At 42.4% G+C, this 22,048-nt stretch overlaps 1 protein-coding gene across 1 annotated transcript in view; it reads left to right on the top strand.

Moving 5' to 3' along the window:
* The first annotated feature begins 2,039 nt into the window (after positions 1 to 2,039).
* Positions 2,040 to 22,048, top strand: part of SLC4A5 (solute carrier family 4 member 5) — a 706,789-nt gene continuing 686,780 nt past the window's right edge. The window contains exon 1 of the mRNA XM_069214105.1: positions 2,040 to 2,121. The gene's annotated coding sequence lies outside the window, so the exon portion shown is untranslated. The remainder of the gene's footprint in view (positions 2,122 to 22,048) is intronic.

Raw genomic sequence — 22,048 nt, 5'->3', positions numbered from 1 at the left:
CTTCACCTCTACTGAGTGGTGCATTCCTGAGCAGAAATGATGCATCGCCTCTACTGTGAGGGTTCTCCCAGCACAAGGAGTTTGCATCAACTTTCGCTGCATGCATTGGAACTGCTGTGCGTGAAGCTTTTGCGGATGCAGGCCCTCTCATTGCAAATCTCTCCTTGACAGCAGGTTCTGGCATTGCAGCTCACAGCTGTTCAGAACTGATGATTCACCTCAATTGTGGATGTGTCCTTGACACCAGACTTTGCAAAACAAGCCCTCATTATCAGGATCCCAGTCAATGACACATGACCTCGCATTAAAGTCCTGCAGCCCCCCGGAACTGACGCATCGCCTCAGCTGTGCAACGCATCCTCGATGCAGTACTTTGCTCCCCTCCAAAACCAGGATTTAAGGTGCTCTTGTTCAGTGGGCCTAACTGGCTCCCTGTAGCTGGCCCGTGCTCCATTGCATTGGCCTGCACTTTTCTACTGATTGGATTTTTGCTGTTTTGGTCTTCTTTTATTTATTGCAATGTACTCTATGTTTCTAAATTGGTGTGGGATTTTTCTTGTGTGGTGTTCTCATTTTATTCCTGTTTTAAGTGCTGCATAAAAACTTTATACATTACCTCTAAGTTAAACCTGACTACTTTGTGATACGTTATCAGAGAGATGAACATAGGTTAATTTGGGGTTTACTTGTGGCTCACCATAACAAGGGTTGTGGTTCCTGCTTGAGTATGGTTACACCCCCTTTCAACCAGTAACCCAGTTTCTTACAATTACCTACAAAGAATTGGATCCTGCTCACGCAGACCCCATGGAGATTCCCTACACACACGCAGATCTCAGTCTCACACAAATGCACCCTAAGAAACACCACATTATGGTCCCAACAGAGATTCTCTGAAGTTATGTACTACAATATACCCAACACACACAAATCCTTCTTCACTGATCAACTTTCACAGATCCTCTGCACTGAGAAACCACTCACAGAGATGTTCTCATGCATACTGGTATCACTCACCAAACACACAGGGAAGCCCACAGGTGTTCCTGATACTTCAATAGAACACTCTGGCATACCACAAGAACTCATATAGCCCTCACACATGGACCCCCACAGACATTCGCTGCATACAAGCAGATTTCCTCATGCACTGACACACACTTAGAGTTAGACTTTACACAGAGGCCCCACAGAGAATCCCTACCCACAAACATCAAGATCCCCTATGCATCCATGGGCGATATTATTTTAATCTTGATAATTGGAACACCCATGCCCCACCCATGGAACAACTCCCTGGGGCAGAGTAACGCAGCACAGAAATTTGTGCTGCATTGTGTTCCTCTAGATTTATCTAGCCACTCAGGGCCACACATAAATCGTACTTTAGAGTTGCGTTGCCCTTGTGCCGCCCTTCCGTAATGCTATGGCAATGCATCACACCAATAAATATGCCCCTTAGTGAAATGTAGATTCTCGTTCAATATCAACGATTATCATAGCGGAAGTTCTAGAATATAAATTACAGATTACCAGTATTGGACCCAGTTATACAGAAATACCAACTGGAGCCATTATATACAATTAGACATGAAAAACTCAATTACAACATCCAATTACAATTAACGTTATCTATACTAGTAACTGGGTCCAGTAAAACTCTTTTGTAACCGATCAACTGGAGTTTTAACCCAACAACACGACCTGTTAAAGGACCAGATCTAAAGAGAGGAATGGGGTCCTTGGACATCTGTTGTGCAAAGGTGCGTTCATCTCCTAGTACAAGAACTGACATCCCGAGCCCCTCTGCTAAGTACAGTGACCGTTTTTAACTGGACGGTTGAATTAAATAAATGTCACATTCAAAACGTGTTGCTGTGTCCACTGATGTGAAATAATTTGAAAAAAATCAATTAACGTCGCTCCAAACCAAATGTAAACCAGGACAGCTGTAGGCATTAGCAATCAATAAAACGATTGAGAACATCATTGAAATGTGGTTTGAAAGTGCATAAGACCTCACATTGTTTGAGGATGATCGCTGCCCATTCCAGCTAAGCAGGCCACACCAACACCAACACCGTCGACTTCCTCCTCTTCACCACTTCTTGAAAACCAAAGGTGAGAAATACAACTATTGAATTATTTCACGTTTCTGGATTGAATGTCATTGATGGTATTAGAGATTTATGACACCCTCGGAGTGGCACTTTTCTTAAAAGTACCGGAAAAAATAAGCGAGAGAGAGCGACCCTGGTGTAATATTTTCGGAACCACTAACATCATTGAATGATTTCCGAACTGCTTATGTGTCCACCGAAATGTACTCGAATGACTGAGGTGTATCCTAGCAATGCATAACAAAGAACATAAAAGTGTTCTGGAAGCGGAATGCTTTTGTTTTAGTTGGCCTATAGCTGGAGAGTAGACTTTGACCCCTTTAAAGGGGTCTATCCGGTGAATGATGTCACAACACAACTCAAAACCCAAGCAAATGTCATCAAGCCAAGTATCCTTCTGGAATGCCTATTGTTGCTGATTGTTAAAGATACAGAACCGGGTAAACAGAGCTGTTTTGTATTCGCAACTTTGAGGGGGCAGCAAGATTTATTTCCCTGCCAAATTCTCTTTTGAGGCAAAGTAGGTTAAAATAAGTAGTGATGCTACAAAAGTGGAAATTTGAGAGGGCAGAGTGAGAATCACAAGGCACTCAAACAAAAGGATAGAAAACCTCGGCAGGACCAAAAGATAACCAGGGTGCAAGGACCGTAACTATGAATCTTGCCTTTGAAACTAGGAACAACACAGCATGAGTAATCCTTGTGAGAGAGGCAAAAGGATATGGACGATTGCTAAGTGCTTGGCCGCAAGTTCTTGGGGCCTTTTGAAAGATGTGGACAGACTGAGGGTGTGTGCTCAAGTAGCACAGAATTCTGGATAAAGAGTCTGAAACTACGTTGGATATTGTAAATTTGTAGCATAGGTATCAATGCTATAGGCCAACCAATGAAACGTGTCCATACATTGTCACAAAATGTAACAGATGAATGTTCTTTTAGTTGCAGTCTAATGAGAATTGCGCCACATTTATTCTAGCTTTCATTTTAAAGTAATGATACCAGAAAGAAGAGCACACAAAGCATTGGCTTAAAGCTCAGTTCTCTAGAATTCTTAGAACCACTTACAGGGACTTACCTTGTGGATTTCTAAAACCTCCTGCAATGTGGCCTCAATATTGGAAAAGATGTAAATACCATATCTGCATCAACCTGGACATTTCAAAAGTATACCAAAAGCCCTCTCTGTGAAAGACACGTAATTCCCAATTTTCTGGCCCCTCTAAGATTTTTGCATTCTGTAAAGTTACGGCAGACCAGTTGTTTCCCCCAGAGATGTCACCAGCTAAAAAGCAGCCAAAGTCTGTGGGGAAACTATGAGTGGAGTAAGGACTCAGACACAGAATTATAGAGTCCCATGGTAATGCCTCATTCCTCAGCAGATTCTCGAGGTTCAACCCACAATCCCTTAATAATTCCACACCCCTAGAGTTAACGGGGTATCCAATACTGCTATCTCTCGGGTTGTGAGAATAATATCCCCTGTATAGAGTCCCTCATAACGTGGTCTTTAGAAGCACACCATGTCCTTTGATAAGCAGCACTGTGAGTGTCTAAATGTCTCTGGAAAACCTAAATATTTTAAGATTTTCGGATATTAAATTATATAGAAATTGGGCTGTGAGTTAGGCCCACAAGTGACACGAATTATCAATAAACAGGGACATTTTCAATTTTGAGCTAAGCAGGCAGGCTTTATGTTTTTGCAGGTGTCCTTGCAACGTTTAATGCCTTCTGATGTTGGAGTTAGGAGAGTGAAATGAACAGTCACAAAATGAACATTAGATTGTTGAATTCGGAGAATACTTTTTTCATTGCTGTAAACTAAGGCTAAATACGTTTCTCTAGTTTTAAAATGTTAGTTTTAGAGAAAAGCTGCAATCAAATGTTCCTTTAGGACTCATTTATTTAGGTTGTCCTGTAGTCATTCACATTTTGAATTTCTATATCAGTTTTAGGTCAACCTTGACAGCGCAGCTGTGTGTCGATGTATTGTTACCAATTCTTGAAACTATACAGAGTGGGCTTTGGCTCTACCCAGAACAGGGTTGGACTAGGACAGAAAATAGGCCCAGGAACCAAAATAAAAGTGACTCTCGTTAGTGACTTAGGGCGTCATTCATATAATGGAAGATTGACCGTTGTAACTCCAGTTTATCCGTCACCTTGGTGGATGGCGCTCCCACCAGATTTATAAATGACCGCCAAGGTAGCAGTAATTTATAAAGGGTTGACAGTAAAAGCCGTCACTGTCATGGCGGTTCCTGTCAATGTTCCTCGCTGTTTGGTGCAGGGTTGTGTCAGGTGATGCAACCATGCACAAGGCAGTTTTATTTTTTATTTATAGAAAAAAAATCCCAAAACGAGATTTTCTTTTTGAAAATAAAAACAATAATGCTTCTTTCATTCTTTCTTTCTTTCTTTTTTTTTCTTTTTTTCTTCCTTCTCCTTTCCTTCTTTGTTTCCTTCCATTATACCTACTTTCTTTCTTGTCTTCTTTCCCAAAAGCAAGAGACTGACAGTCAATGACAGACCGACTGCCTTTTTTAAGTCTGTGTTAGACAAGACCTTTTGATTTTGCTAAAATTAAATGTATAACTTAGCTACCTATAGGGGTTTTCAGCCAGACTCCGTTCATTAGTCTGTGGTTCTGTTGTTCACTTTTTAATTCCACCCACTCCAGTATGCATCAAGGGGAAATGAGTCAGCCCACATCAGCCAGCGGCTGAGTTCACTATGAGGTATGGCTTGCTGCACTTTCAAAAAGAGTACATTAACACACAAAGCAGTTCCCTTTAGTGCCAGCACTGTGGCAATGTATGTTCTTCTGAGACCAAAACAGCATTTATTTGCCTTTAGCCAATTTTTTTGTTCACATTGACTGGGGCCCCGCAGCTTCCTGAACAATACATTTTTGCAAACACCATGAGAAAAAGCAAGAACAACCAAAAGGCTGGCAGCCAACGCTGTGTCAATACTTATTTTATTTTGTTTTATCTGAGCTGCAGGCTTTTTTGAAAATGTTCTAGGCAGGATTCAAAATGCAGTCCTGGCCTATCGGTTTTGCCGGTGTTTTTGTTTATTTTCGAAGCTTCGACTGCTGTACTTTTCTGTAAGTGGAGGCAATTTGGATTATTTACAATGCAATTTACACTTTTAATTCAATTCATGCGACTTGCTCCATATTATCATGGGAGAGGGAATGAGTTTATGAAATGCTCAAACTGCAGTTCTAGTCCTCGTTTGAATGTGTATTAGACATCTTTGCTTCAAAAACTGCTTCATAAATCACGTTTTGCAGATGAACTCATCAAAAGGTTTGAGTATCCGAACTTTAGTGGTGGGTCTGTCTGATAATAGTGATATGAGCTCTACGATCATGGCTATGGAAATTGTGTAAGAGAGATTGATTACTTAAGCACATAGAATGACGAACAATCAGTCGGTCTGGGACAGAAGATAGGCCTGGGTGACAAAATAAAAGTGGTCCCCATTAGTGAATCAGATAATTAAAAATAGTCCATGTTTGCAAATTGGGGCAGTTTTGAACTTGTAAAGACACGCTATTCAAGTGTTTTGCAAGGTATGGAAAACTGCATTGATTTTTGCTTACTGCTGCTAATGTTTCTTTTAATGTCTGGGAAATTAACAGTTAAACCCGGCCCAGCAGACTAAAAACCGGCCCACAATGAGACAAAAAATACGGCCCACACATTGATCTGTCAGACTAACCCATTGGACACTGCCTGAGTGCTCTGTAGGCCAGTCCAATGCTAAAAAACAGAACTCTTTTGGAAATTTTACTTTCAGAGTTGGGGCTAGGTAGTGCTTACTTTGTTAGCAAAAATAAATTCAGTGCCTTAAAGTTTTTCTTAGGGCACACTGCCGAATGCTAGTGTTGCAGAATATAAGACTGACTAGTCTGTTATCCCACCTCATGCCTCTTTTTTCCACCCACCTACACATCCTGCCACTTTATCTCACTCATGCAGGTTCTTTTCATCCCAGCTTTCTCTGTCACTGTGTTCCTAACTTTCTCTTCCTTCACCTTTACCTGCATTTCATTTGTAGCCACAGGTCAAAGTCTCATAATGAAAAAATAGGTCAGTGTTGCAAAAAATTAATGGCAATGCTGACCACCTGCAACCACATGCACAAATTAGATAATGGAGCTAAGTAGAAACATTTGCAACCATCCACTGTGGATTTATGAGTAGAAGCGATTTACGTGTTTGATCTGCGAATAAGTGATGATTAAGCTAAATAAATAATATTTTCTTGAACTTCCGGATATTTCTAAACGAACAGTGCTTTGTGGTTTGCATCTCGTTCATACTCATGCCATTCATGGCTATACATTCAAGCTTCCTTCTTGCAAGTGTGATGTGGGCCTGTTTATGTTCTAATGGTTCTAACTCATACTGAGTGTTATGCATCTTCTGTGGTGGCTAGTTTCTTGTTGATGCACCTAAACTTCAATAACCGAGCATGTTTCAACAACCTAATTTAAAAGTGACTGTTTTTTTCGTGACAATGATGATGACGTCCCACCACAAATACCCCTAAGTGAAATCGTTGATGACAATGCTAGCCAAACCTACCTAATATAGAAGGTTTTCTTTACAAAATAACATCTACCTCTAGTTTTCATGCTTTTTGTAAAGGGGATTGTCCAGGGTTTGACCTGCAGCCTTAATCTCGAATGATGAATACACTCAAGGTTGCCTAAACATGTTACTGCTAATCAATGACGCCAATGTACAAAAAACAGCACATTTCTTATGACATTTTATCTACAAATATTGTCCTACATATTGTAAATATACTTAAGGAAGAGTGGAAAGATTTATCACGTGCTTGCTAACAGAAAATAACCTCACAGTACAATATTCTTCAGTAGGAGTATCCAAATTTAGAGAACTGCAGATGGATTCAGTACTAGTGTACACAAATACTAGTAGCTGGTACTGAATCTCATATAGAATCCACCACCCTTAGCAACAGCAGACAGATATCATTAATAGGAAAGATATAGCTATATGAATTTTACGGCAATGTAGTCATCCTGACCAGAATTAATTTCCAAAAAGATTTTTTTAAAAGAAGAAAATTGACATCAATGCACAAGAGGCTGATGGAAATAGACTCGATTGAAGGAGGAGTGGTGCATATCTGCTAAGATTCTCAATGCAAAGGCATGTATCGCATATATGCGTGTATCAATGGAGTGTCACTTCTTTAGTGTGAACCTAGCTGAGAAGCTAGAGAACCCTGTGTATAGTTAAGCGGCCTGGGTGGTCGTGGATTGTCCACATAATAAGGGGGATACTTTTCTCTTCTCATCCAGGGGACAAAAAGAGCCACTAGGTTCTTACTGATAGTAGATCATCTCTTCTTTTGGATTCACTTTTTAGCTCATCAGTGTCACAATGTTACTCTAGGTCGTCGTTCCATAACTAAAGGCGGCTTGCATATTTGTCTTTTATGTTCTGCACCTTTTGATTTCTAATCGAGAAATGTTATCACTTTGTGTATTAGCTTTAGCACATGAGATGGTGAATTTTTCTGTGGGTGGCATGATGGTTGTTACCGCATTACAAGCGACATGGTAACCATTGAAGTTGATGGAGGTCAATTGGGGAGCCAGTGTAGTTCTGCACGGTTTGGCGTGTTGTGATCGGATTTGTTTGATCTTTTGTATACATTTCCTCTATCTCTTTACTTATATAGGAAGTGAAAGCTGTGCGAAGCCCTCCATGCCATGTGAGCACATTTGATGGTTGACCAAGTCCCTCTTGTTGAGTGTTGTAAATGGCACCCTGAAGCACAACTGTTCATTAAATACGGTGGGCCTGATTTTAATGGACAAGTTCCTTTGCTCAAAAAAATGAAGACTCTATTTTAAGGTTTCTTTCTTTACCAGTCAGGATATTCCTCCTTTCGGTTAAGTAAAAAGAGCTCATAGTGCTTCATCACAGGTTGTGCAGTAATGGTGGGTTGGTACATCCTCACCCGAAATTACAGCTTCTGTGTGAAATCTCTCCGCCATTGTAGTGCACTAAAGATAGTTTGTCCCAGATTAATGAAAAACATGGGAGTGCGAATTACTGCACCTGTTTCTGTATGTTTGTCCTCTTTACCTGTCGAATTACTGGAGGAATTTCCCACTTGCTTTTGTAAGGAGAGACAATGCCCAGATTTTTCCACCTTACCAGGGGTCAGAGAAAAGCACACTAGAGGGTGAGGAAGGATGTTGTTCAGTAGTCATACATTACACTCTAGTTTAAGTGCCTCATTGTGCAGTCAAACAAAGCTAGGCATCCTATCATTTTGCCCTCGAAATATATAGACATATGTACCTTGTGGGTCATTTAGAGTCAGACTGGACCCTAAACCAGTAGAAACCCTTAACCCAGTTGAGCATCAATTACAGTAATGTCATAATTGTACCCTATTTAGGACAGAGTGACCTCACTTGTTTTCCGTAAGTAATGGAATATCCTAATTGTCAGTACCACCTTGTGAGGTATTGCTGCCCCAGGTTGGGAAATTGAACAGTAGCATTGATCGAAAAGTGAAATATCCCTGTGTCTGCGCCATTGTTATTTTATTCTGCAAGAACAAACTCCCATTTTGAGAGTCTGTTGTTTTAGAAGAAAATAGTTCACTGCAAGGGCACATCAAAACATACCTTCAAATGAACCTGCTGTAACAGTGGCTCCATTGAAGGCACAGAGATCCCACCAGACCGGGAGGATGAGTTTCTAAATATGGTAGCAGCCCTCTGCCAAGGAAAAGGAGTTAGATTTTAAATCAGGTCCCTAGTTTCCTGACAGTTTCCATCACAGACCGCAGGATATGTCAACCCCTCGCTTATCACCCACAAACTTATGAACATATACATAAAAAGGCACAATATGTACATAATACAAAGGATATGTGGCCTGCTATCATGCAGTGTAGGATCACTTGAGAAATCGTGAAGCATATGTTTATTACAAAGGATATTTTGGAACCAATATTAGATGTTTGCTGTTAACCAGCTCAATAATGCTAACTTTAATAACCTTGGGAAGATGCACTGTCCACTTAACCAACAGGCAAAGCACCTTCAGCTCTCCTGGAACCAGGCACGGCCCGTCATTTAGGGTGAGGGGCCACGCCCCCCCCCACCTTTTGCCCCTCATGAAGTGTGTGTGTCAGGCTGAACAAAGGTCAGCCTGACAGACACTCTTCACGTTCAGGCCAGGCAGCCAGGAGCAGACTCCTGGCTGCCTGAGCGGAACTTTGCTGGGCTGAGGAAGTCACAGCTCCTATGGTCGTGACCTCCTCGGCTCAGCAAAGGTGCCTCGAGGCCCTTCCCTGGGTGACTAGGAAAGCGTCACCCATTGGTTTCGACCTGGGCGCTTCAAGTTTAAGCCCTGAAGCGCTCAGGGCGAGTGTCAATCAGTGACACTTCGTCACAGAGTGGGGTGGGGTCAGCAGTCTCACTGACACATCCCACTCTGTGACGAGGCTGGGACGGCTGCCTTCCCTCATTGGCTGACCTAAGTTCAGCCAATGAGGAAAGGCAGCAGTGCCAACCCTCCTGGGGCCTCCGAGGCTAAAGGTAAGTGTGTGTGTATCAATCTTTTAAAATGAATGTTTGGTGTGTGCGTGCATGTTTGAATGCTATGAGTGTTGTTAATGGATGTGCGTGCGAGTGTGTGTGAAAGAATAAGTGTGTGTGATCTTTTAAAATTAATGTTTGGTGCATGCGTGCATGTTTGAATGTTATGAGTGTTGTTAATGGATGTGTGTGCGTGCGTGCATGTGTGTGTGAAAGAATGAGTGTGTGTGATCTTTTAAAATGTTTGGTGCGTGCATGTTTGAATGCTATGAGTGTTGTTAATGGATGTGCATGCGTGCGTGCTTGTGTATGTGAAAGAATGAGTGTGTGTGTGCTTCCCGCCCACCCCTCTCCCTCCTAAAGCTGCCGGCCACCACTGCCTGGAACTCTGTCATCCACACATGTTATCAAAATGTATGTGTTCTCTTGCCATCCTTCCCACTTCCCGCTGTGGTTTTCCTGTCACTTCCTTACTGAGCACTGGCTGCTCCTGCCGGGAGCAAAGGTGCTGAACAGTGTCTCTGTCAGGGTGATAAGGCGTCTGCCAAGCACAGGGACATTTCCCCTCCTTACCTTGGGTCTCTCCAATACGGAGGAACTCAATAGAAAGTGCTGCAGCAGCACCTCTCTTTTTCGTTCTTCAAACTTTGCAAACCAGGGGTAGAATGAGGTGGCGGGAGGCAGCCCTGGAGCACCTTTCTGTCTTTGACCTTTTGAGGTCTAGGGGAATCATCCAGTGGCAATGCTGCAGCACAAACATTTCTCCTGCTTCCTTTGGGTCTGCAGTAACCCTTGAGTAGAGGACATGCTTGAAACAACATTATCCTCCACTTCCTGTAGGTATGAGGCCAGGAGGGGAGTCAGAGGAAGACACCGACGTCTGCATGAACTTGCAGCAATCATCAACCAAGCTTGTACCATCAGCTGTCAATTTCCATAGAATGTCATTGAAAACACAAGCTTGATATGTAAGGTCATCTTGATGATCCTCGTCAGTTTGTTGCCATTGGATGACAGTTGAGCTCACTGTTTACATCTTGACAACATTTCTACTTGGTTATTATCTATAAATGGAGCAAAATAGTGCAACAAGTTTTCCTTCAACTGCGAACAGAGTAAGAACATAAAAACCTATGGCCTGAGGTACAAAGGTATTATACAGTCAAGCCTGCGCTACGCACAATGACTCGGTTTGCAACCACAAATTAACCTTTTACCATTTACTATGCCCTTTTATGAGTCAGAAAAGTATTTTCAACTCCTAGAAGGGGTTGTGCAACTCTGTCTGGATTGCAAATAGAAATCGATGTCAAAGGGCACACTCTCCTATCTTCAGTTCAGAGACTAATGTAGCACTGATATGTGACAGCAATTGCAGTCGTAAACCAATGATCATATACTGACACTTCAAATGGGATAGCATCTGATTCACAAACAACACGTTTTCTCTATGGTATATCTTCCTCTTTGTGGATCATGATGGCAGCCTTGGAGGAGGATTCAGTAGTCTAGCAGAGCACTGCCTACTTATCTTGATCTTTTCTCAAAGGGGATTTTTTTAAGGCAGCACCAGTTCCCTTAATGAACACAAGCAGCTTTAAAAAAAAGTTTTAGGAATGGAAATGCAGCGATGGATTCTACTGTCCCTTGCATGCCTCTATCCTTTCATTTACAGATTATCAGAGGCGGTCACAATTAATATTCATCAAGCAGATTGTTTTGCGACCCATTGTGAAAGTACAATTTGTGATAGGACCTATATAGTTCTAATCGCAAGACTCATCCCTAGTTGCAAACCACTTGTTGTGCAAATGACACATACTTTGTTTGCAAATTGGAATAGTACACAGCCCCCTAATTATTTTCATACTTCCTACATGGGCCAGTATGCTATGCTATGCATATTTATGTAGCATGAATTCTGCCATTAGGGTGTTCTTGGGTTGCTACGTAGGATAGCACACTGTGAAAGGCCAAGCATACAGATACCAGCATTGGTTTCAGCCATAAATAAATTACAATATACAAAACAGCCAGAACCAGAAAACTTTATTGTACTCATTTTTTGTCTAATGGCCTCTTAGGGAAGCCATATACAAATACACAGTGTGATTTTTAGCTATCTTCGTTGGGGAGGCACTTCATGGAAAGAAGAACTGCACGGTTTTTTTTTGAGTGATGGGTCCTAGAGTTGAAAGTTGCAATGTTTAAAGATTTTCCAACAACAAAATATAAGGTGATACACTTTTTTTGGTATATTTGCTTGGAAAGGTAGGGTCATGATACTGCATTAGTTTGAGGAATTGTCTTTTGTTACAAAGCAATGTGTTACCTTATGGTGCAAGGGAGCCTGCCTTGGAGCTAGGTTGCCTGAAATGTGCCAGAGCTATGAGTGTACAGAAGGGTGCAATATCTTAGTGGGTAGGAACATTTCTGTTCCCTCTTTTTCATGCAATGCAGCACAGCAAGTTGCATTGATGGATTTCATTGTGTGAAAGGTTAGTAAATCTGGGCTGGATTTACTTTCCTCCTGACTCATGAATTTTGAAGAGCCTGTAAAGTAAATGGACCTTAATGTGAATAGTTTGGGGATATTGATAGTCTTCACCAGAATCCTGGTGTGCAGTCTCAGTCTTGATGTGAGATACTAATGAGCACGACCCTATCAGAGGGGTGTACAAGGATAAGTATTTCCCTTATGGGTATTGGCTCCAATGGGTAGGTTAGCCTGAGCAGAAAGGTTAACTTTATGAAAGATATGCACAGATTATATAAATGGTGAAGCGACACAGCAAACAACTATATAATTAACATATGTGTAGGAGGCTGGCCTGGCTTGTAGTGGGTACCAGAGATACTTACCCATTGTGCCAGGTCCAGTTATCCCACACTTAGTGTAGAAGAGGTGTTTCTAGCAGCTTAGGCTGATAAAAGGTAGCTATGGCAGAGCAGTTTAGGATGAACTAGGAGACATGTAAAGCTCCTACTATACCACTTGTGTCATATGCACAATATCATAAGAAACCACACTACACAGAAGTACTGAAAATAAAGATACTTTATTTTTATGACAATATGCCAAAAGTATCTCAGTGAGTACCCTCAGTATGAGGATAAGATATATACACAAGATATATGTACACAAACCACAATTCTGCAGGTAATAGCAAGAAAAGTAATGCAAGCAATGTAAAGTTACAATAGATTGCAATAGGAGCACATAGGTATAGGGGCAACACAAACCATATACTCCAAAAGTGGAATGCGAACCACAAATGGACCCCAAACCTATGTGAGCTTGTAGAGGGTCGCTTGGACTGTAAGAAAACAGTGAGGGTTAGAAAAATAGCCCACCCTAAGAACCTGAAAGGTAGGTGTAAAGTGCACCTACTACCCCCAGAGAGCACTGAAGTCGTGATAGGGGGATTCTGCAGGAAGAACAAATACCAGCAATGCAACAATAGTGGATTTCCGGACCTGAGTATCTGTAAGACAAGGGGACCAAGTCCAATAGTCGCAACAGTGTCAAGAGTGGGCAGGAGCCCAGAAAATGCCAGCTGAGGGTGCAAGGAAGCTGCCACCTGTTGGAAGAAGCTTGGAGTTCAGCAAGAAAGAAGAGAGCTAGGAACTTCTCCTTTGGAGGATGGATGTCCCACGTGGCGATGAAGCTTGCAGGATGTTCTAACGCAGAAAGACCACAAACAAGCCATGCTAGCTGCAAGGGTTGCAGTAGAGGTTTTTGTGTGCTGCTGTGGCCCAGGAGGGACCAGGATGTCGCCACTTGGGGGAGGAGACAGAGGGGGTGCCCCACAAGTCAGGGAGCCCTCACAGAAGCAGGCAGCACCCACAGAAGTACCTGAACAGGCACTTGGAAGAAGAGTGAACTGGAGTCAACGTGAAGTCACAAAAGGGAGTCCCACAACGCCGGAGGACAACTCAGAAGGTTGTGCACTGCAGGTTAGAGTGTCAGGGAGCCAGGCTTGGCTGTGCATGAAGGAAATCCTGGAGGAGTACACAGGAGCCAGAGCAGCTGCAAATCACACGGTAACCAGCAATGCAGTCTAGCGTGGGGAGGCAAGGACTTACCTCCACCAAACTTGGACTGAAGAGTCACTGGACTGTGGGAGTCAGTTGGACAGAGTTGCTGAGTTCCAGGGATCATGCTCGTCGTGCTGAGAGGGGACCCAGAGGACCAGTGCTGCAGTCTTTTGGTGTCTGCGGTTGCAGGGGGAAGATTCTGTCGACCCACAGGAGATTTCTTCAGAGCTCCTGGTGCAGAGAGGAGGCAGGCTACCCCCAGAGCATGCACCACCTGGAACCAATCGAGAAAGCCGGCAGTATGAAGTGATATAAGGTTGCTAGTAGTCGTCTTGCTACTTTGTTGTGGTTTTGCAGGCGTCCTGAGCAGTCAGCGGTCAATCCTTTGGCAGAAGGTGAAGAGGGAGATGCAGAGGAACTCTGATGAGCTCTTGCATTCGTTATCTGGTGAGATCCCCAAAGCAGAGACCCTAAATAGCCAGAAAAGGAGGTTTGGATACCTAGGAAGGAGGATTGGCTACCAAGAGAGGTAAGAGCCTATCAGAAGGAGCCTCTGACATCACCTGCTGGCACTGGCCACTCAGAGCAGTCCAGTGTGCCACAAACACCTCTGTTTCCAAGATGGCAGAGGTCTGGGACACACTGGAGGAGCTCTGGGCACCTCCCTGGGAGGTGCAGGTCAGGGGAGTGGTCACTCCCCTTTCCTTTGTCCAGTTTCGCGCCAGAGCAGGGCTGGGGATCCCTGAACCGGTGTAGACTGGCTTATGCAGAGATGGACACCACCTGTGCCCATCAAAACATTTCCAGAGGCTGAGGGAGGCTACTCCTCCCCAGCCTTCACACCTATTTCCAAAGGGAGAGGGTGTTACACCCTCTCTCAGAAGAAGTCCTTTGTTCTGCCTTCCTGGGCCAGGGCTGCCTGGACCCCAGGAGGGCAGAAACTTGTCTGAGGGGTTGGCAGCAGCAGCAGCTGCCGTGGAGACCCCGGAAAGGCAGTTTGGCAGTACCCGGGTTCTGTGCTAGAGACCCGGGGGATCATGGAATTGTCCCACCAATGCCAGAATGGCATTGGGGGGACAATTCCATGATCTTAGACATGTTACATGGCCATGTTCGGAGTTACCATTGTGACGCTGTACATAGGTAGTGACCTATGTACAGTGCACGCGTGTAATGGTGTCCCCGCACTCACAAAGTCCGGGGAATTTGCCCTGAACGACGTGGGGGCACCTTGGCTAGTGCCAGGGTGCCCACACACTAAGTAACTTTGCACCCAACCTTCACTAGGTGAAGGTTAGACATATAAGTTACTTAAGTGCAGTGGTAAATGGCTGTGAAATAACGTGGACGTTATTTCACTCAGGCTGCACTGGCAGGCCTGTGTAAAAATTGTCAGAGCTCCCTATGGGTGGCAAAAGAAATGCTGCAGCCCATAGGGATCTCCTCAAACCCCAATACCCTGGGTACCTCAGTACCATAGACTAGGGAATTATATGGCTGTACCAGTATGCCAATGTGAATTGGTACATGTAGTCACTAGCCTGTTAGTGACAATTTAGAAAGCAGAGAGAGCATAACCACTGAGGTTCCGGTTAGCAGAGCCTCAGTGAGACAGTTAGTCATCACACAGGGAACGCATACAGGGCACATACTTATGAGCACTTGGGCCCTGTCTGGCAGGGTCCCAGTGACACATAGACGAAAACAACATATATACAGTGAAATATGGGGGTAACATGCCAGGCAAGATGGTACTTTCCTACAATATGTTAATAATGAAAGAATATGAAAGCTTAAAACAAATTGTAAAAAAAAACGAGTAATATGGCACAAAAATAAAGACAATCAGATAAGTAGTTCAACTGTTATCAAATAAACTATACTTTCACGAAGAACAATGGAAAAAGGCATTCAATGAGTCAGTGGAAAATCATAAACATACATTAAAAAGTTTCTTTATGACTATACGCGGCCTTGAGAATAATTGAGTCCATCCTCTGAGTGTACGGAGCATGACTGAAGTTGGTGGAAGGGCATATGCGAAATTCTACCTTCAGTCTCGCGAGGTGCCATGGAAAGAACTCAGTCCTGTCAGGATGAACTTGAGGCTGAGTTTGACAAACCATCCTCTCAGTTGAATATGCTGAGTGGAAGCAGTGGGTGAACTTCCGAAGTCATAAGCTCCACCTGGCAGACAGTGCTGTGCAGTTCTGGGAACATTTCTTTGCCAGCTAATCTTTTGCTGAATTCGTGATGCTCATATTAACAGTGTGGATGATGTCGAAGATCTGGAGCGGAACTCTGGCTCGCAGATTTCAGAGCTGACTCTGAGTACCGTTTGTGAAGATGAAGTTTTGCGAAATCAGATGATTTCTCTGAAAGGCGCTGCATGGTTCTCCACTTGCTGGAGCTAATTTGCATATGGCTGGCTCTAATCTGAGGCGGGATTGTGGGACAAAAAAAACAATGGACTGGGATGTGGTACTAAGTAATTACCAGTGTCTGAGATAAAATCAAGCATCATACCCATCACTTTGCATACTTCAATGCATGGTCCTCCACAATCATCTGACAGAAGTACTAAATAAAGTAAAGCCTTTCCACTGGTGGTAAAAATAGCAAATGGTGGTAATGGAGGTATTATAACAATAATTGCTCACCGGCCTTATCTTCCTCTAATCTTCAGAATTGGCTACAATCAGATGACAGCGCTTGGGTCACCACAAAGGGCTCAACTAAACCAAAGGTACTTCCAATATTTCAGCAAGACAGGTGACATTTCTTTCTTTCTCAGTGAACTGTGAGCCTTTTTTCCAGTACCTTTCAGCTTCTTGACAGTACCACGGTCAGAAGTCATTCTCTACAGCAAACCAGGGTGAAGACAACAGACCAGACAGTATTCTGAACGTAGGAGTCATTCAAGTTGTTTCAATGCTTTTCCCTATTACGGAGTCCACAGTCAGGCAGTGGCCAGGACAACTCTCCTTCTAAGCAGACGAAGCAGGTATGTTTCTCTTCTATCTCTTCCAGCCTCGTAATGAGCTCCAGTAGGCCCATCTTGAGACGACTGCTTTCAATCACAATTATACCACTCCCCTTTTACTGAAAGGTGACTTAAGCAAATGTTTGTAAGACTTGACCCATTTCAGTGAAATCTCACAGGACATATCCCAAGTTAAGATGCCTTTCTACTAGAGCAAAAGCTCTCCCAGGAGGTCATTAGGACTTGGTTCTCCTGGTCCGAAATGGCTTTAAAATGAAAAAGGTAACTAAAGTATTGACTTGTATTTGTTGAATTCTTGGCCAAATTGGCATCCTGGAGCATGGAAGGACATGGTAGTGGAAGCTACTCAATGTCCAATTAAGTTGTTTCCCAATGATAGTTGCCGGAATTGCATTTCGACTGGAAGAAAAGTCTGAGTTTAGGAAAGAAGTCATTATTTTAGTGATCCTTATGGAACTTAAATCCACAAATTAGGGTCCATTGGAACAGAAACATTGCAATGAACTTGTCATCAAGAACACCGCCTAGCTCAATTCTGACAGTTCTGTGTCAGGCACAGAATTTAACATTCCTCTTCCAAACCCAAACACTTGCCAAATGTTTCGGAATAATCTGTGCACTCTGATTGCTGTGTAATTTCCCAATTCATAACATTATACAAGTGCAGCTGTCTGCAAAACCTATTTACAATATACATTGATTGGCCTTTGGGCCAGCCTCATTTGGCCACTGTCTTGTTTGCCTCAACCCCTTCAACTATTGCTTTGAGACAGTGTCAATAACATGTTGGATCAGCTCAAATGACTAAGCATCTCTCACATCATGTTACTGACTGTTGGTGTACTGATCCGCCTCCCACCAGGTGATTCTATTGCAATGCAAGAGGAACTTTTTACATTTGGAAAGTGCACTCAATCAAAGGCAATTCTTTATCTCATACATACGTTGCATACAAACACAGCCTCTTCTTTATGTATTCCCTCAAATCACATTGGTTCACTTTATAGCAAAATAAAGTAATTGCTAGATATTCCTACAGGGCATTGATCTAATGCTTTCCATTATGGGAACAATCCTCTGGCATCCCTAATAACCATTCAGTGTGCCAGTCAGCTCCCCTAATCCTGCCACAGAGCCACTGCTGAAATGCATGTTCAGCAAGACCAGTGAGTCTTTTGATGCTGCCTCTAGTCCACTGATATGATTCAACGTCCCAAGAGCTCCCCTAATCCTTCTGCCACGCTGCTGATGAAATATACTGGCCCAGATTTAAAAGAAAATGACGTAGCATGATGCTGTGCCACATTTAGCAGCGCTGCGCTACATCATTTTCAAAATTCAGGAATGTGCTGTATTTAATCAAATACGGCGCACCCCTGTGTTGTCCCCTGTGCCGGTGCTAATTTTGCTGCCAAGCATCAATGCAGCCATGCTTGCGCCATGTTACAAGGATGACTGCGCTGCGGGGGGAGATTGTTTTTGTGCTGGAAGGGACACCTTCAATCTTCAATAGTGATTTGCTCCTCCTCTGTGTGCTACAGAATGCAGCACACATAGAAAGAGCAAAAAACGAGGAGAAATGAAAGCATTCGTTGTGTTAGATTGGGGTGTTGCTGTGGCACGCCCACAGCAACACCCATTGAATGCCCTTTACACACAAAGTGCTGCGTGTGAAGGGGCTGTATTTAGGGTGTTGTTAAGCCACAAAACCGGCCAAGTTTACACATCCAGCAACTTTTTTTAATGGACAGTCATTGTTAAGTGTAAGCATGCCATTATTAAAGTTATGCTAGGCAAAGTTTATCTGAGGATGTGAATGTTGCTTTTAAAAGAAAATGTGTATCTTGTGCTTTCTATTAACTGACTATTACTTTACAGTTCAGCAAATAAGCATTGGCAAGTACCCTAATTGCAAAGCGTATGCCTAGAAGTGGGACCCATGCTCACTGTACTACTGGAACCAAGCTGCACCCGACTCACGAGCCCCATCAGGGCAAAATTGGTCTTGGGTTACTTGTGTTCCAGCGCAGAGAGGAAGTGGCTTAGCCATTTCGGCTGGATTGTTCCTGTTAGAGAAGGATCAAGACTGATTTGCATATGGCAGTCTTATCTGAGGTAGCCTTGTGTGCAAAAAAGTGATGGATTGGGATGCGGCCCCAAGTAACTTCCAGGAGCTAAAATCAATTCAAATATCCTACCCATCACATTTCTGAAGACTTCAGTACACGACCTATTTTGTGGCGTTTTAATGTCAGGATTTCGAACAGGAGGTTGTAGAATAAACAAAAGAACCACTGAAGAGTGCTTCACACGTTTCTGTTTAAGAAAAGCGGGCCCTAGAGAACCGGCGCTTGACAAAAAAGTGATTTGAAAAAAATGTTTATAACTGGAAGGCACAACAAGGACTTTACATTAGGGGTGAGATGGCCGAACCTTTTTAATCTACATAGAGCTCTATGGGCCGTATGTGAATATATTGAACTTTAAATAATATATTTACAGGCGAAAGTACACAGATAGCATTTTCAAAATCTCGTATAGTCTAGTTAAACATTTGAAAGTGCTAATCACCAGGATTGTTTGTCTAACTCCAATAAATGGTAGCAGCATCTTCAACATTTTGTGATGGTAGAAACAAGCTTGAAAGGCACCTTAAACCTGGGCCTGAAGAAGTTCATTTATTTCTAAGCACCGAAAAGTATGAGAATGCTTTACAAAGACCAGAAGTGATACAAATGTAATACAGCTAACACAATATCATGAATTAGATGGCCAGTGCACCAGTCACAGAAGTGGTAATAGTTACAACATAGCGAATTAAGGAAGAAGCGGAACCTGGGAATATGGCAAGGAGAACTCGAAAGAAGTACAAAATGGGACCTAAATAAGGGGTAAGAGGGGGAAGGGCGAAGGAGGAGGAGTTGGATAGACGAGAGGAGAAAGATAGGTCCGTGAGGACTAGAGAGTAGAAAAGGGGATACAGAGATAAAGTGACCGGGTATCAGAGTGAGAAGGTGGAGTAAGTAAGTTAGAACAGAACAAAAATAATGGGGTTGGATGGGCAGGGAGGGCAATAGAGGTGGGAAGATAGTAAGGAAAGTAGAGAGCGTGGGAGTTGTGAAGAGAACAGAGGGAGAGTACGTGGAAAGTATAGGAAGAGGGCAAGGGGGAGTAGTGTGAGAAAGGTCTAAGAGAAGGGATGGAGGGGAGGAAGGATTTAATGAAAGTAGGAGTAGAGGAGAAAGTGAAAAGGGGAAGGGAAGACTTAACAAAGAGCGCTCGAGAGCACAGAGCGACAGTGAGAAAGATGTAGAGAAACAGGATGAGGAAGGTGTAGTGGGAGATAGGAGAGGGAAGGAATGATAGGAGGGGAGTGAAAGTAGAGGAGGAAATTAGGGTAATGTAGAATGAATGAGAACAAAATGGAAGGAAGAAGGAGCCGTGTGGGAGAGGAAAATGTGGAGCAAGGTGAATTGCAGAAGCAAGAAACTGAAGTGACATTAACTCGTAACAAGATAGATAGCGTCTAAATCAGTTTTCCCCAAACTGTGGGTCGCCAGCTGATTTCTGTTGGGTCGTGATAGGGCAAAAATACAGATGCCTTGTATTTATCTTGTCACATTTGCTGTGCTACAAAGACGGGTTATATGTCAAGTTACGTCTTCCAACAAATCGTTGCTTATTCTTTCAACATGGGGATTGGTGTTTACTTTTCTTTCTCTGACAGCAAAGTGAGAGGAGTTTATAAAGTGAACTATGACAATCTTGCTTGGGTGCAGCAAGTGTGAACCAAAAGGTTTTTTTGTAACACACAATAACATTTAAATACCTATAAATTACCTATACATATTTTTCAGAATACATCAGCAGTTAGGAAAGCAAAAATGTAGCACTTTTTTGTAATTCAAGTGTGATTGAAGCAAACCTTTGCAAGTATCCCAAGAAAGACGCTTGGTGAACCCTCCACTATTTTTTGTTGCTAATTTTTACTTCACAAAGCCATTTCAACAGAGAATGTGCTCACTATACATGATGAAACCCAGTCATCCCACTTGTGTATGACTTTGAGACATCATTTGAGAAATATAGATGTGAGCTAAAGGTTCAAGCTGCCAACTTTGGATCTGGATAAGCAGGGTCAAGTCTTGGTGTTGGCTCTGAACAAATCACTCAATCTCCTGTCCTTAAAATAAAATTAATCTGACTTATGTAATGCATTGTGATGCTCATGTAGAGTGCTCCAATGCCCTTGGGCAATGTATGTGCTATGTAAAACTTATATATATATATATATATATATATATATATATATATATATATATAAAACCTACTAGCTCTCGCCAGTAAGTAGTTATAGTTAGGGTCTAGTTTCCATTGAAAAGCGTTTTTTGACTTGTCTGTATCTTTGGCGCCGGTCCATGAATCTTCACAAACTTTTCCAAAACAAATTGACGCTCATTTCAACTGCTGTGTGAAAAGTTTTGTGGTAATCCGTCAAAAGGGGCTGAGTAAAAGGGGGGTTCCAAAACACATTTTCCCCATGTAAATCTACATAGGGATTTTAAACATGACTATAGCCTGAACTGTTGTACAGATTTGCACCATATTTGACAGAAAGCTAACTCTTGGCCAGAAAGTGCTCTTTTTTTGATTTATTATAAATCTGTTAAATAGTTTTCTAATTAATAAATGAAAAACAAATTTGTATATATAGGGAGGCAAATCTTCCTCGGATCCTCCTCTAATCCTCTGTGGATTCAGAGAAAATGGAAGGCCCTAATTGAATGACCACGCCCTAACAGAAAAATTAATGTGTGCATTTATGTAAATCATAGAATTTCACTGAAAAAAGGTTACAAGGATGTTATAGTTAGGTTGAAGTTTCACCATACAAAACCATAGAAATTCAGCAGTTATAGTAAAAAAACGCTTTTTCTATAGAAACTAGGTCCTAACTATAACTACCTAATGGCGACCCGCCACTAGGTTAAATATATATATATATATATATATATGTATATATATATATATATATATATATATGTATGGTTAGGGAATGCAATTGAAAAAACATTAAAATTCACTTAACAAAATAAAGGTTACAGGGACGTTATAGTTAGGTTCTGAATTATATATATATGTTTAATTTATGGTTTTAGTGACATTATTGTCATGAGTGTTGTAATATCTGGGGTAACCAGCAGTCAATGGCGAGGGTGCGAGTTATAGTTACCTTAGGGGGCGAGTTATATTTTCTTGAAATAACTCTAAGTGTGGGAG

This window comes from Pleurodeles waltl, chromosome 11 (genome assembly GCF_031143425.1).
Source record: "Pleurodeles waltl isolate 20211129_DDA chromosome 11, aPleWal1.hap1.20221129, whole genome shotgun sequence".
Classification (NCBI taxonomy): Eukaryota; Metazoa; Chordata; class Amphibia; order Caudata; family Salamandridae; genus Pleurodeles; species Pleurodeles waltl.
Note: the sequence above shows the minus strand (reverse complement) of the source record. Positions and strands in the feature narration are given on the sequence as shown.